This window comes from Schistocerca piceifrons, chromosome 3 (genome assembly GCF_021461385.2).
Source record: "Schistocerca piceifrons isolate TAMUIC-IGC-003096 chromosome 3, iqSchPice1.1, whole genome shotgun sequence".
Classification (NCBI taxonomy): domain Eukaryota; kingdom Metazoa; phylum Arthropoda; class Insecta; order Orthoptera; family Acrididae; genus Schistocerca; species Schistocerca piceifrons.
Genome location: NC_060140.1, coordinates 36,992,895 through 37,005,425, shown reverse-complemented (window position 1 = coordinate 37,005,425; position 12,531 = coordinate 36,992,895). Strand labels below are relative to the sequence as shown.

The following is a 12,531-nucleotide window of genomic DNA, read 5'->3' as shown; positions in this document are numbered from 1 at the left end:
GGGCATGCCAATTACCGTCTGCTGTTCCCAACCTCAGTCGTCCATCTTCCAGAATGGCGGCCCCCGTCAGGGTGTACGATTGTGGTTTACATCAGAGCTCTTGTTTCTGGGCTTGAGGTTTTCCCTCTTCTACCTCTTTTCTGGGCCCCTCTATGTCTGCCCCCACGGTGTGTGCCCCGCCCATGCCTTTAGCTCGATCTGGCACAGGGCCCAAAAGACTCAGTCCCTCCTAAGGCTGTCCGCTGCCACTTTCTTTCAATACTTGCAACGTTTCGAGGATCTGATGTGGTCTATATTGACGATGCGATGGTTGCTGGTCGCATCTGTTATGCTCTTAGTCTGGGGGACCATTATGAACAACGCTCGTTGCCGGCTGGCTGCAGTGTTTTCACCGCCGAGATGGTTGCCATCTCTCACGTCCCAGAGCATATCCGCTCCTGCTCAGGCGAGTCCTTCGTTATCTGTAGTGACTCCCTGAGCAGTTTACGAGCCTTAGTCTGGTGGTGGCTATCCAGGAGTCCATCCATACTCTTACCCGTTGCGGCCACTCCGTGGTCTTTGTGTGGACTTTGGGTCTTGTCAGCATACCCGGAAATGAACGTGTTGACACGCTGGCCAAACAGGCTGTCGGTGCACCAGCCTTGGAGATTGGCCTTTTGGAGGGTGACCCAGGTCAGTTTTGTGACAGAAGGCACTTGGCACCTGAGGTGAAAAATGGTGCACCCCGCCTTCACGCAACAAACTTCGGGCCATCAAGGAGACTACTGGTGTGTGGCGCTCCTCCTTGTGAGCTTCCCGCGGGGACTCTGTTGCCCTCTGCCGGCTGCGCATTGGCCACACCTGCATGACGCGCAGTTATTTATTGCGCCATGAGGACCTACATTTATGTCGCTGCTGGTCAGCTTTGACAGTGGTCCACATACTGTCTGACTGCCCACCTTTAACATCGCTCAGGCAGATGTTTGCGCTGCCTGATACGTTTCCTGCACTTTTATCAGATGATGTTACAATGGCAGTTTTAGTTTTGAGTTTTATTCATGCGTGCGGTTTATATCGCTTGATCTAAGTGTTTGTCCTTTTTTTGTGTTGAGTCTGGCCTTTGGGCTACAATTTTAGACTGGGGTTTTTAGTGTGTTTCTTGGTTGTTGGCTTTTCCTTTTTTGTTTCTATGGTCGGCCAACCACTGTCACACTCTGTGTGATTTTAATTCCTGTTTTATGGTATCTGCCTGTGTCTTCCTTGCTCTGTGTTCTCTCTTGTCATTTCCATTGTTTGTTTTTATTCTTTGTTGGTGCTTAAAGTATGTGGAAAAAGGGACCAATGGCCCTATTAGTCTGTTCTCTTCAATCCCACAAACTAGCTAACCAATCTCTATTTCCTACCCCTTCTGCTTCGTGCACTTCTATCTTCTACATACTTCCAAAGTCCATAAAAGTCCACCCTAAATATGCCATTGTGGCTGGTTACTGTGCCCCACAGACAGAAACTCTGCTCTTGTGGATCAACACTTTCAACCTATTATCCGTAACCTACCTTCCTATATACACCAACTGTGTCCTCTACTGATACTCCGCAGTTCCTGTTCCCTTATCACCTGGTGCCTTGCTCATCACTGTCAGTATCACATCTCTTTGCACTAACACCCCAGTGTCCATGACCTTGCTGCTATTTCACACTACCTTTCCCAACACCCAGCTGACTCCAGACCTGCAATCTCCTTCCTAGTCATCACAGCCATCTATATCTTCACCCACTGTTGCTTTTCCTTTGAAGGCATAATCTACAGACAGATCCATGTTACAGCAATGGGCAACTGTTTGGCACCATCCTATGCCAGCCTATTCATGGTCTATCCAGAGGAAACCTTTCTAATCACCTAGAATCCCAAACCCCTCACCCAGTTCACATTCATTGATGACCTCTTTGTGATCTGGACTGAGGGTGGGGACACGCTATACACATGCCTTCAGAATCTCTGCCATCACCTCTGTAGATCTCGTGGAGCAGGATCCTCCATCTTCTGGCCTCAGAAGCAGTGAGCCTTTGAAGACTGGCACTCGACAGCCTCCTTGGTGATGCCCCTTTATTCTTTCCCTCCTCATCTTTCCTCATTATGATTATCCAATGGAACGTTCTTGGCCTTAGATCCAAATAAAGAGGAATTACAGCTGCTCTTGGAATCACAGCATCCACTTATTGTCCACTTCCAGGAAACCAAATTGTATCCTCACGACTTCTTTGACTTCTCGGATTTCTTTCCGGTCCGCTTTGACCTTCCCCCTGAGGACGACATTCCATCTCATGAAGGAGTCGTGCTTCTCATCTGTGGTAACATTCATAGTCAGAACATCTCTCTGACTATGCAGCTTTAGGCTGTTGCAGTCCACATTTTCCTTCCTCACTTCACCTTTTCCCTTTGTACCATTTACATTCCTCTGTCATTCAGTGTGACCAGTGCAGATTCCTCCAGCATTTTGGGCAACTCTCATACCCCTTTCTGCTGCTTGGTGACTTTAATGTGCACAATCCCCTTCGGTGTTCTCCCAAAACCTGTCTGAGAGGAGCCCTCTTGGCTAATATTTTTAATCAATGTAACCTCATCTGCTTTAGCATGGGAGCACCCATGTTCCTTTCAGACTCCACGCACAACTATTCCCATTTGGACCTCTCCTTCTGCACTGCCCAGCTTGCCTGTTGTTTCGAGTGGTCCATTCTCTCCGGCACGTACTCAAGTGACCATATCCCTTGCACTATACATTTGCTGACTGCTACCCCACCTATGTGCACACATAAATGACTGGAGGCTTTACTCCTCACTGGCAGTCTTCGATGAACAACATTTCCCGACTTGTGATGACCTTATAGACTAACTTACCAACATTGTCCATACCACTGCAGATTTCTATTCGTTGCACTTCATCTTCATGTCACCATGTCCCAGTCCTTTGGTGGACTGAGGCGTGCTGCAATGCAGTTCGCATTCAGAGATGTGCTGTCTGCATTTTTAACCATCATTCTGTGATGGCCAAATGGGAATTGTTGTGCGTGGAGTCTGAAAGGACCATGGGTGCTCCCATGCTAAAGCAGATGAGGTTACAATGTTGTGTGTGCAATATCGTCACTTTCTGGATTTCATTTACTAGTTCTTTTATCATATCTAAAACAAAGATGATGTAACTTACCAAGCGAAAGCGTTGGGCGTGCACACACACACACACACACACACACACACACACACACACACACACACACACACACACATCCATCCGCACATATACAGACACAAGCAGACATTTGTAAAGGCAAAGAGTTTGGGCAGAGATGAGTTCTTTTAACAGTTTCATTCCCTCTTCCGTCATGAGGACTATCCTCTTACGGCTCCCTGGGGCCAAGGTCCATTCCCCAATTTCCGGTTTGACCGTAGCAGAGGCTGTCATAGTGGACACTATTGCTATCTCCAACACCTTGTGCCGCTATTTTGTGGAGATTTTGAGCTCCATCCTCTATCTCCCTGCCTTCCTCCATCGGAAACAAGTTGAGGAGACTTGGGTGATACCCTTCTCTTCTCAGAATCGCAAGTGCTACAATGCCGCCGTTGCCATGAAGAAGCTGGATTGTGCTCTCACTTCATCCCAATCCTCCATCTGGGACCAGCGATGTTCACTTTCAGATGTAGAACCTCTCTCTTGCAGGCAAGCACTTTCTCCTTCATACATACAATTGCATCTGGGTAGAGGACACGTTTCCCAGATGCTGGCGTTAAGTCACTGTCATATTCATACCTAAGCCCGCTAAGTACAAATTTTTTTTATTTTTTATTTTTTTTTTTTTTGCAGCTACCACCCAATTTCTTTCATCACCAGATGTGTGTGCAGAGAGATGGAATGTATGACCCATGACCGGATGGTATGGTGGCTCGAGTCTTGCAATTTACTAACCACTGCACACTGCAGATTGCGAGCATGTCATTCTGCAGTTCACCATCTTGTCACTTTGCCCACCCATGTCACGAATGGTTTTCTACGGAAATACCAGAGTGTGACTGTGTTTTTAGATTTGGAGAAAGCCTATGACACATGCTGTGGGACTGATATCCTCCATAGTCTCTACACATGGGGCTTCAGAGTTTGCATGCTCCCTTTCCTTCAGGAATTTTTAAAAGACTGAGTTTTCAAGGTGTGTGGGGGTTCTGCCTCATTGGACACTGTTATCCATGAAAAGTGTGTGCCTCAGGGTTCCATCCTCTTTGCTATCACTGTTATGACCTGTCTCCCACCGGGCATCCCCAGCTCCCTTTTCATGGATGTATTTTGCCATCTATTGCAGTTCCCCACGGACTTGTCTTCATGAGCAGCTTCTTCAGTGTTGTCTCGATCGTCTTTACTCGTGGAGCATCGACAATGACTTTCACTTTTCTGGTGAAAAAACTGTTTGTTTGAATTTCTGGTGGTACAATTGCTTTCTTCCACTGTCTTTAAATCTGGGCTCTTCCATTAGCTGAAACTGTGAAATTCCTGGGGCTCGTGCTCGATACGAAACTTTCTCGGTCCTCCCACGTGTCTTGCCTGGCTGCACACTGTACCCGGCCCTCAGTGTCCTGTGTGTCCTCAGCTATACTTACTGGGGAATGGATCACACCACCCTCCTTCATTTGTACCGGTCCCTTGTCTATTCGAAACTAGACCACGGGTCTTTCATTTATGCATCTGCACGTCCGTCCATCTTATGCCGCCTCAGTAAAATCCACCGTTGTGGGCTCCGTTTGGCTACTAGTGCCTTTTACATTAGCTCGGTTGAGAGTCTGTATGCAGAAGCTACTAAACTACCACTGTCATACCTTTGTGATTTTATCCTCAGGAGCTATGCCTGCTGTTCACGTGCCGTGCCTGGCCACCCATCCTATGCCTCCTTCTTTGATGACTTCTTTGATCACCAGTATGGGGTGCATTCCTCTTTTCTGTTATCTCCTGGAGTTTGCATTCGGCTATTACTCCAGCGGCAGAACTTCACACTACCTGCCACTTTCCCAATGGGTGTGAACTCTTCACAGCCTTGGCTTCGTGCCCCAGCCCGTGTTAACCCCTCGGACTTCACTCACCTCCTGAGGACACTATTCCAGACCTGCCCTATCGCCGACAGTTCTTCGGCCTTCGTACAGAACTTTGCGATAGTGCCTTTGTGTACAACTTCAGACTGACTGCGGTGCCTTCATCGTTGACCTCGGGGTTTTTTGGAGTCAGCTTCCGGAACTCTGCTCAGTATTTGCAGCGGAGCTCTTCGCCCTGTATCGGGCCACACAGTACATCTGGCGACACGGGCTTTTCAATTTCGTCGTATACTCCAACTCTTATCAGTGCTCTTCAGAGCCACTGTTTGCTGTGTACCGTCCATCCCTTAGTGCAACAGGCCCAGGAAAGCATTCGCTTCCTCACTGTTGATGGAGCCACTGTCATGTTTATGTGGGCCCTGGTGATGCCAGTCTGATGGGCAACCAGGCTGCTGATGCTGCTGCCAAGGCTGCAGTCCTTGAACCTTGGCCCGCTAGTTCTCCCATTCACTCAGATGATGTCTGTGTTGCTGTCTGTCAACAGGTGGTGTCACTGTGACATCACCACTGGTCTTTCCTTCATTGGAACAAGCTCCGGAGAATTAAACCTCTCCCAGTGGCTCGGCCGACTTCCTCTCTGGTCTCTCGCCGCAAGGAGATCATTTTAGCTAGGTTGCGTATTGGGCACTGTCATTTTAGCCATCATCGTTTGTGAAGCGGTGATCCCCCACCACTTTGTGCTCATTGCCGTCAATCATTGAAGGTTCACCATTTTCAGATGGAATGCCGTTTTTTTAACCACTTAACGTTCTCACTTAGGTTTACCACCTAAGTTATCAGCCATTTTAGCAAACCAAACATAGGCTGTCGACAGTGTTTTACATTTTATCTGTCATTGCAAAGGATATTTAATCCTTAGTTCAGGACCTCTGTTGTTTGTATGGAGTATTTTATGACCCTTTCTCCAAGTCTGTGCTTTTAGCACTCTCTTCGTCTTCATGCTCTGTGGTTCTGACATGGGCGTGTATGACCCTAGTTGTTTTTGCACCCTAGGAAAAAAAGAAAAAAGGGCAGAGAGAGAGAGAGAGAGAGAGAGAGAGAGAGAGAGAGAGAGAATTGAAGTAGGTCGAACAGTACGATTCTTGTGGGCGAAATGTTTTAACTGCTGTCATATTCACTGTGAACTTCTGGCAGTATGTGGACCAAGTGTAGTGTTGCATAATGAAATGGTGCCAACAGTTTGACTGAGACCAGTTGGGAATTACAGATCTTGCACTGTGCAGTTTCCACCTTTTTGCAAGCTGAAGGAAAATCTGTGGGGAAATGGATTTTTCTGTGATGACTTTGTTCACGTAGCATTTCTCGAATACCACCGTGTCTGGTGAGCAGATTTCTGTTGCAAAGGAATAGAATGATTGGTAGAACATTCTGATGTTGTTTAGAGATACTATGTTGAAAAACTGTGTCTTGCATCTGCGTCACTTTGAAGCGTAGCATTCAATAAAAGTCACATTGTCTGCCATAATAATGTGTAATTCACATTTTGAAGTCACCTCTTAGCAAACTAGGCAGCTGCCATGTTGATTTAAGTACTTGCAAAGCTAAGGAGCCGTGTGTGGCAGTTTTTCAGATTTATACTCGAGTAGTATGGCAACATGCTGTTTAAATGTTACAATGCGTTAATGATAGTTACAAAACATATCATTTTTAATGTAAGTATTCATTCTTAAGTGTTGGGAAAAAGAAGTCAGCAGCTGAAAATGCCTTGAGCTTATCTGCCCATTTCAGATCTTATAACAAAAAGTGCATTATCATGACTTGTGAATATAGTGGCTAGGCTATACCAATGGGTAGTCTGTCACAAATTCACATTCATTGGCCTAGCTTACTTTCAACCAAATTCTCACATTCAAACCCAGCCTTGACCTCTGGCTACTCTATACTATACTACTTCGTGTATATGAAAGCCGTTCATATGTTCAACAGAGATACACTTTCTGAAGTGACAAGATTGTTGTCAATGTGTTGGAAATCTTTCAGTGGATGTTTTTGCTGCAGCGTTTCTTGCAATTAAGCGAGTAGTTCCAGTGTCACCAGTGTTACTCACATTTGGTATATCAAATCTATTTAAATTGTGTTCTTGAATGAATGCTGTTTTTTGAAAGCAGTTTGAAAGCAGAGATGGTTGACTTACTTAAACTCTGTCCGTGCCTTAGCACTATAGCACGAAGCATCTAAAATAGACACTTCAAAGGAGGCTGAATCCCTTCCAGGTTCCGTCAAACTTAATCTTCCTGTACAGTGGATTTCCTGTAATAAGATTTGAAGGTGTGAATAATGTCCAAATCTAAGGGCCACAATTTGCTTGTGCAGTTTGGTGAAAGGTACTCTTAACTGCAAGTTGTGTAAATTTAAATTTTTTGAATGTACTAGGCAATTTTGTGTTATCCATTCCCATTCTTGCACTGAGGCTATGCAATTGATTCTCAAATAGTTCTGGTGTCATCTACACATTTTTGACATAAATAAACAGTTTTTTTTCCCTTCAGAACATATTTGGGGCTAGTATTAGTGCAAGGTGAACTATACTGTGTTTCTTTCGGAGGCAATTTTCGCCTTTAAAGGCAAGTGTATTGTTTGATAAGCAGACCAGTTTCTTTATGTTGAAGATTTCCTTCAGTTTATAGTGCTTTGAGTTCTGGCACTCTACAACTCTGCAGTTCACCAACAGTTTAAATGTTTACATGGATTCCTTTGCCATGTACGATTTTGTACACCAGATTGTACTGATTCAGTTGACAATATTGAAATGCAAAGGTGAGGTGCTTAATTTCATTGGTAAGTGAAACTGTGGGAAATCTGGGATAGAATAACAATACAAATTTTTAGGACAGATTTTTGCTCACCACACGGAGGGGTCGTAGAGTGAAGTGGCAGATGGGCGGATTTAAAAGTAGTCTAAGCTCTTTGACAAAGTCCATCAGACAAATTCATATTACTGAGGAAAAAGACTTTGTTTCACATAGTGCCTAGTGTGCAGCGCACGTTTGTCTATCGATCACTTGTATGATTTTGAACGCATCCCTGTTGGTTTTTGAACATTTTTGATCAAATTCTAAGTTGATTTCTGAATGAATCGTAAGTTGATTTTTCAATGCGTGCATAGTGTACGTGATGTCTCTGCCAGGGGAATCGCCGTCGTATCTAGAAATAAACTTTCCTGCAGACAAAAGGGGACGGGACATAAGAGTTGAGCGAATAAAACCGAAAGAGTGAATGAAAATCCCTTTTTATGTGGTTGATTGGGTTTGCAAATGATCAGTGTTGTTATAATTACTAGCGAATTCTATAGATTCAGACTACTAGAGTGGAAATAACGACTAAATGGGAATAACAGGCAACATAGATTACATATTGTCTTCTCCGTGTATCCAAGAAAATGAAATTTTGACAGAAAATTTGTAGCCAGACCGCTACACTACTAAGGACCAGTTATACAGTCCCCGGCTAGCAGCCGATAAAATTCTATTCTGGAAGTAGTGCGGAAAACGCGTTGTACGGAAACGTAATAACGCCTGGCCAGAGAATAAATGCAGGATAACTAAACCGGTGCCTGTGGCAGGGTTGGTGAAGTTAACCAGAGAATAAATTTTGACACTGGCAGGAGTAGTTACAGAATTAGTGATAAGATAGTTTGTTAGAATGAGGAAGGAGAAGAAACGGGGACTCTCACAAATTACGGAAGAATATGACGATTCCAAATTTATATAAAAATTTCGTAATACTACTTTTCGATCTCAGGCTTCAGAAGCTAGAGACTATGAATGAAATGTGAAACTATAAAACTTTTTGCTTGTAGTAGGACTAATAGGCATTAGATATTGGTACTTCGTGAATTATGTTCTGTCGTGTTATAAAAATGACCATTTGTGCCAAAACAGTCTCGTTTCTTTGGTGTGTGTAACAACTCCTGCAATATTAGGCAGGGCTATTTCATTTTATCTAGCACACAGTGACAAAATACACGTAATCAGACCGAGAAAACACACCAGTCTTGGGTACTATTTGTATTAACAGCTTTTCTAGTATTAGACAGTGGCATTTAATTTTTCTTGTAGCAAAGCGTCAACGAACTTTGATGAGGTCATAGATTCTTTTCCAGAAAGGAAAGTACACAATATAAAGCTGTGGCAAGATCAGAGAGAAAAAAAGCTAGGACTTCAGGATTGAAGAAATGTGTACTGTCTTGCTTGTCTCTTGTCTTTACTCGTTTTATGTATCCTATATTTAATTTTATGTCACACAAAACAGCAAGTTATTAGCTAATAGGCAGTAAGGGCTGCAATTTTTCTGAAGAGTTCTTGTTCTGCCTGTTACAAATAATCCCATCCAGTGTTAATTGCGAGATTTTCTTAAAGAGGGGCAGGGTATCAAACCGCCCGACTGGGAGCAGGAGGGGCACCACAGGACATTTTAGTTTCCACTGGCCTGAATATGTTTTGATGCCACCCATTACAAAATATTACACGTTTGAATTCCACAGAGCGAAATACAAGAGAGCTGCGATGGAAGAATGCTGTGTGAGGAGCCGTGGCACTGCACTTCGGCACACAGACCAAATAACATGTCTTACGTTCCCTAGAACATCTATGTTTTATGTATCAGACTCTTCAAAAAGATGTATGCTACAAAATGAAGATATTTTTGAAAAGTTGATTTTTTTAAATTTTTGGCGTCTTACCTCAAACGCTCTTGGGATGGGTAGCGCTACTATCTAATATTGTCCCGGTTCGGAAATGTCGTAGATCCGGACCTGATGCACAGGCAATCTGAGTTGTAATGGAGAGTTGGTAGTCTCCACGTGACACGTGTTTACGTTAAATGATTTTGCTGTTTCCTATTCATTTTTTGCTCTCACGTCAAATGAAAACAAAACTGATTTTTGTGGCCGGGAGCTGTCAAGTGAATTAAAATACATTCACATATTTACGGAAGGCTAAAATATGTTATTAATTTCAGATTTTATTTTGTTTCCACCTTTCTGACAGTCAAGCGTTAATAAAGAACCAAACATGAGATAATGCGGTACTGGTACTCCAAAAAAATTTACATCTGAATCTGGACATACGAATGTGCAATTTAAGCCAAATTATACATTTTAGTATGGTTCACAAAATTCCCATGCTCTTGAGTATCCTCTAATGTCTTGTTTATTTCATGACATAATGTAAGATCTTTTAATGTTTTACAATGTACGAACGAACGGGCTCCTGCATCATCGTAGCTCCTCAAGCGTGGCAACGGCTGTCATCTGGCGCTACTGCTGAAACGAATCTATTTCTAACAGGTTGTGGGAAAATATTCCAAATGGTTGTTTGGAAAGTGTTACTTTCAAGTAAAGTAAATTTCCTTTTACACAAGATGAACTCTGTGCGCGAATGTCCGATGAATTTTGGAACAGTGCGTTTGACTCTCATTCAAAAATCATATCTTGGAGGACGACCATTTAGAATATTTTCGAGCCCAGAAGATCAGACATTTGTGTTGTTGTTAAAAATTTTACTGGCACATTTGTGTGATGTATCTTAGAGTGTAACACTCGCAAAAAAGATCAACATTGTGTGTGAAAGCTTAGCTTCTCTTGCAGCTTATTAATCTTAGGAGACCAGTATTAGACGTGAAAGCTAGTACATCACGTGTCCTATGCTCTGAATATCTGCTGTCATCAGCTGGCGAGATCGCTTGACATGAGCTACGACTGGCTTACAAAAGCGGATCGCAGTCTCGATTTCAATCCTTCAGAAAGAAACATGCGGTTTTTGGTGGAATTCGAATTTATACTTTCGTAATACGAAAATACACAGTGTACATGTTTCTGCACATCAGACATCTTTCCAAAACGTGTTTTTTCCCCTGAGTTTACTTTTCTAAAGTGCCGGAAAATTCTACGCTGGTGTATAAAACCACAACCATTGAAAGGATTGATAAGTTCTATAGTTCCTAGGAAAAGTATACTGATACTTAACATGGAAAAAGTGTATTTTTATCCGGGAGAAAGTGTATTTTTAACCGATAAATCCGGGAAAAATCCGGGAATTTTTTTTTCCTCGTCCATATATACACCCTGAATGAAAAATATCATCCACCACACACCTCCCACAGTGCTATTCCACTGCCTGCCTGACCTGCACAGTATCCTCATACAACCCTCTCTTGACTCCTTGCATCGTGGCTTGTATCGCTGCAGTAGACCTAGATGCGAGACTTGTGCCGTACCTCCTCCCACAACCTACTTCAGAGTGCCCCAGGGAAATGTAATAGGATCGATTTTGTTCTCTACATACATAAATGGTCTGACAGGGTGAGCAGTAATCTGTGGTTGTTTGCTGATGATATTTTCATGTACAGCAAAACATCACCATTATGTGACTGTAGAAGGATACAGGATGACTTGACAGAATTTCTGTTGGGTGCGTTGAATGACTGATTGCTCCACATGTAGAAAACTGAAGTGAAAGCAGAAGAGTTGGAAGAACAATCCTGTAATGTTCAAATATAGTTCTGTGGTGTGCTGCTTGCACAGTCACATAAATTAAATGTCGAGGCATAAAAATGTAAACTGATGTGAAATGGTACAGGCACACAAGGACAGTAATGGGCAAGGCATTTATGATAGACTTCAGTTTATTGGGAGAATTTTAGGACAATGAAGAAGACAATGTATTTGGGATTCCTATCAAGTCAAATTAAAGAAGACCTCGAGCAATTTAGAGGTGTGCTGCTAGATTTGTTACTGGTAGCTTTGATCGAGTTGTGAGTATTGTGGAGATGTTTTATGAACTCAGATTGGAATGCCTGGATGGAAGAAAACTTTCTTTTCATGAAATGATATTGAGAAAATTTAGAGACCCGGCATTTGGAGCGACTGCAGATGATCCTGCTGTGGCCTGTGTAAGGATGAAGACAAGATAATAGAAACTAGAGATAGTATGGAGGCATAGTGACAGTTCTTTTTCCCGTGTTCCATTTGTGAGTGAAACAGGGGAGGAAGGAACAGGGGAGGAAATTACTAGCAGCTATACGAGGGACCCTCTGCCAAGCATCATATGGTAGCTTGTGGTTTATATATGTAGGTGCAATCCAGTCTGGTCACAGGTGTTCCCTGCCCCAGCAGATGCGGAGCTGCCACGTGGTTTACTGACTTAGCTGCAACTAATGTGTAGTAAGCTACAAGTTTACTTGGGCGTGACTACTAACTAGCCGTATGTCCTCATGAAGGGCCACTGCTGAGCGGTGATTGGACTAAGTTTTGCTGAGCATGCAGTGCAACATGATGTACTTGAGCTCAGTGATTGCTTCACTCTGTGCCACCGGGCTTATTCCCATCGACATCAGCTTTTCTGAACTGCACAGGTGGGAAGTCTCCTAGCAGCATATCCTTCATTCCCCTAATCCTGATGGCCTCAACCTTTGCACCTCCATAG

At 43.5% G+C, this 12,531-nt stretch overlaps 1 protein-coding gene across 2 annotated transcripts in view; it reads left to right on the top strand.

Annotated features, from left to right (window-relative positions):
• The window catches only part of LOC124789474 (zinc transporter 9), a 208,305-nt gene that overhangs the window by 101,614 nt on the left and 94,160 nt on the right, over positions 1 to 12,531 (top strand). The window lies entirely within an intron of this gene.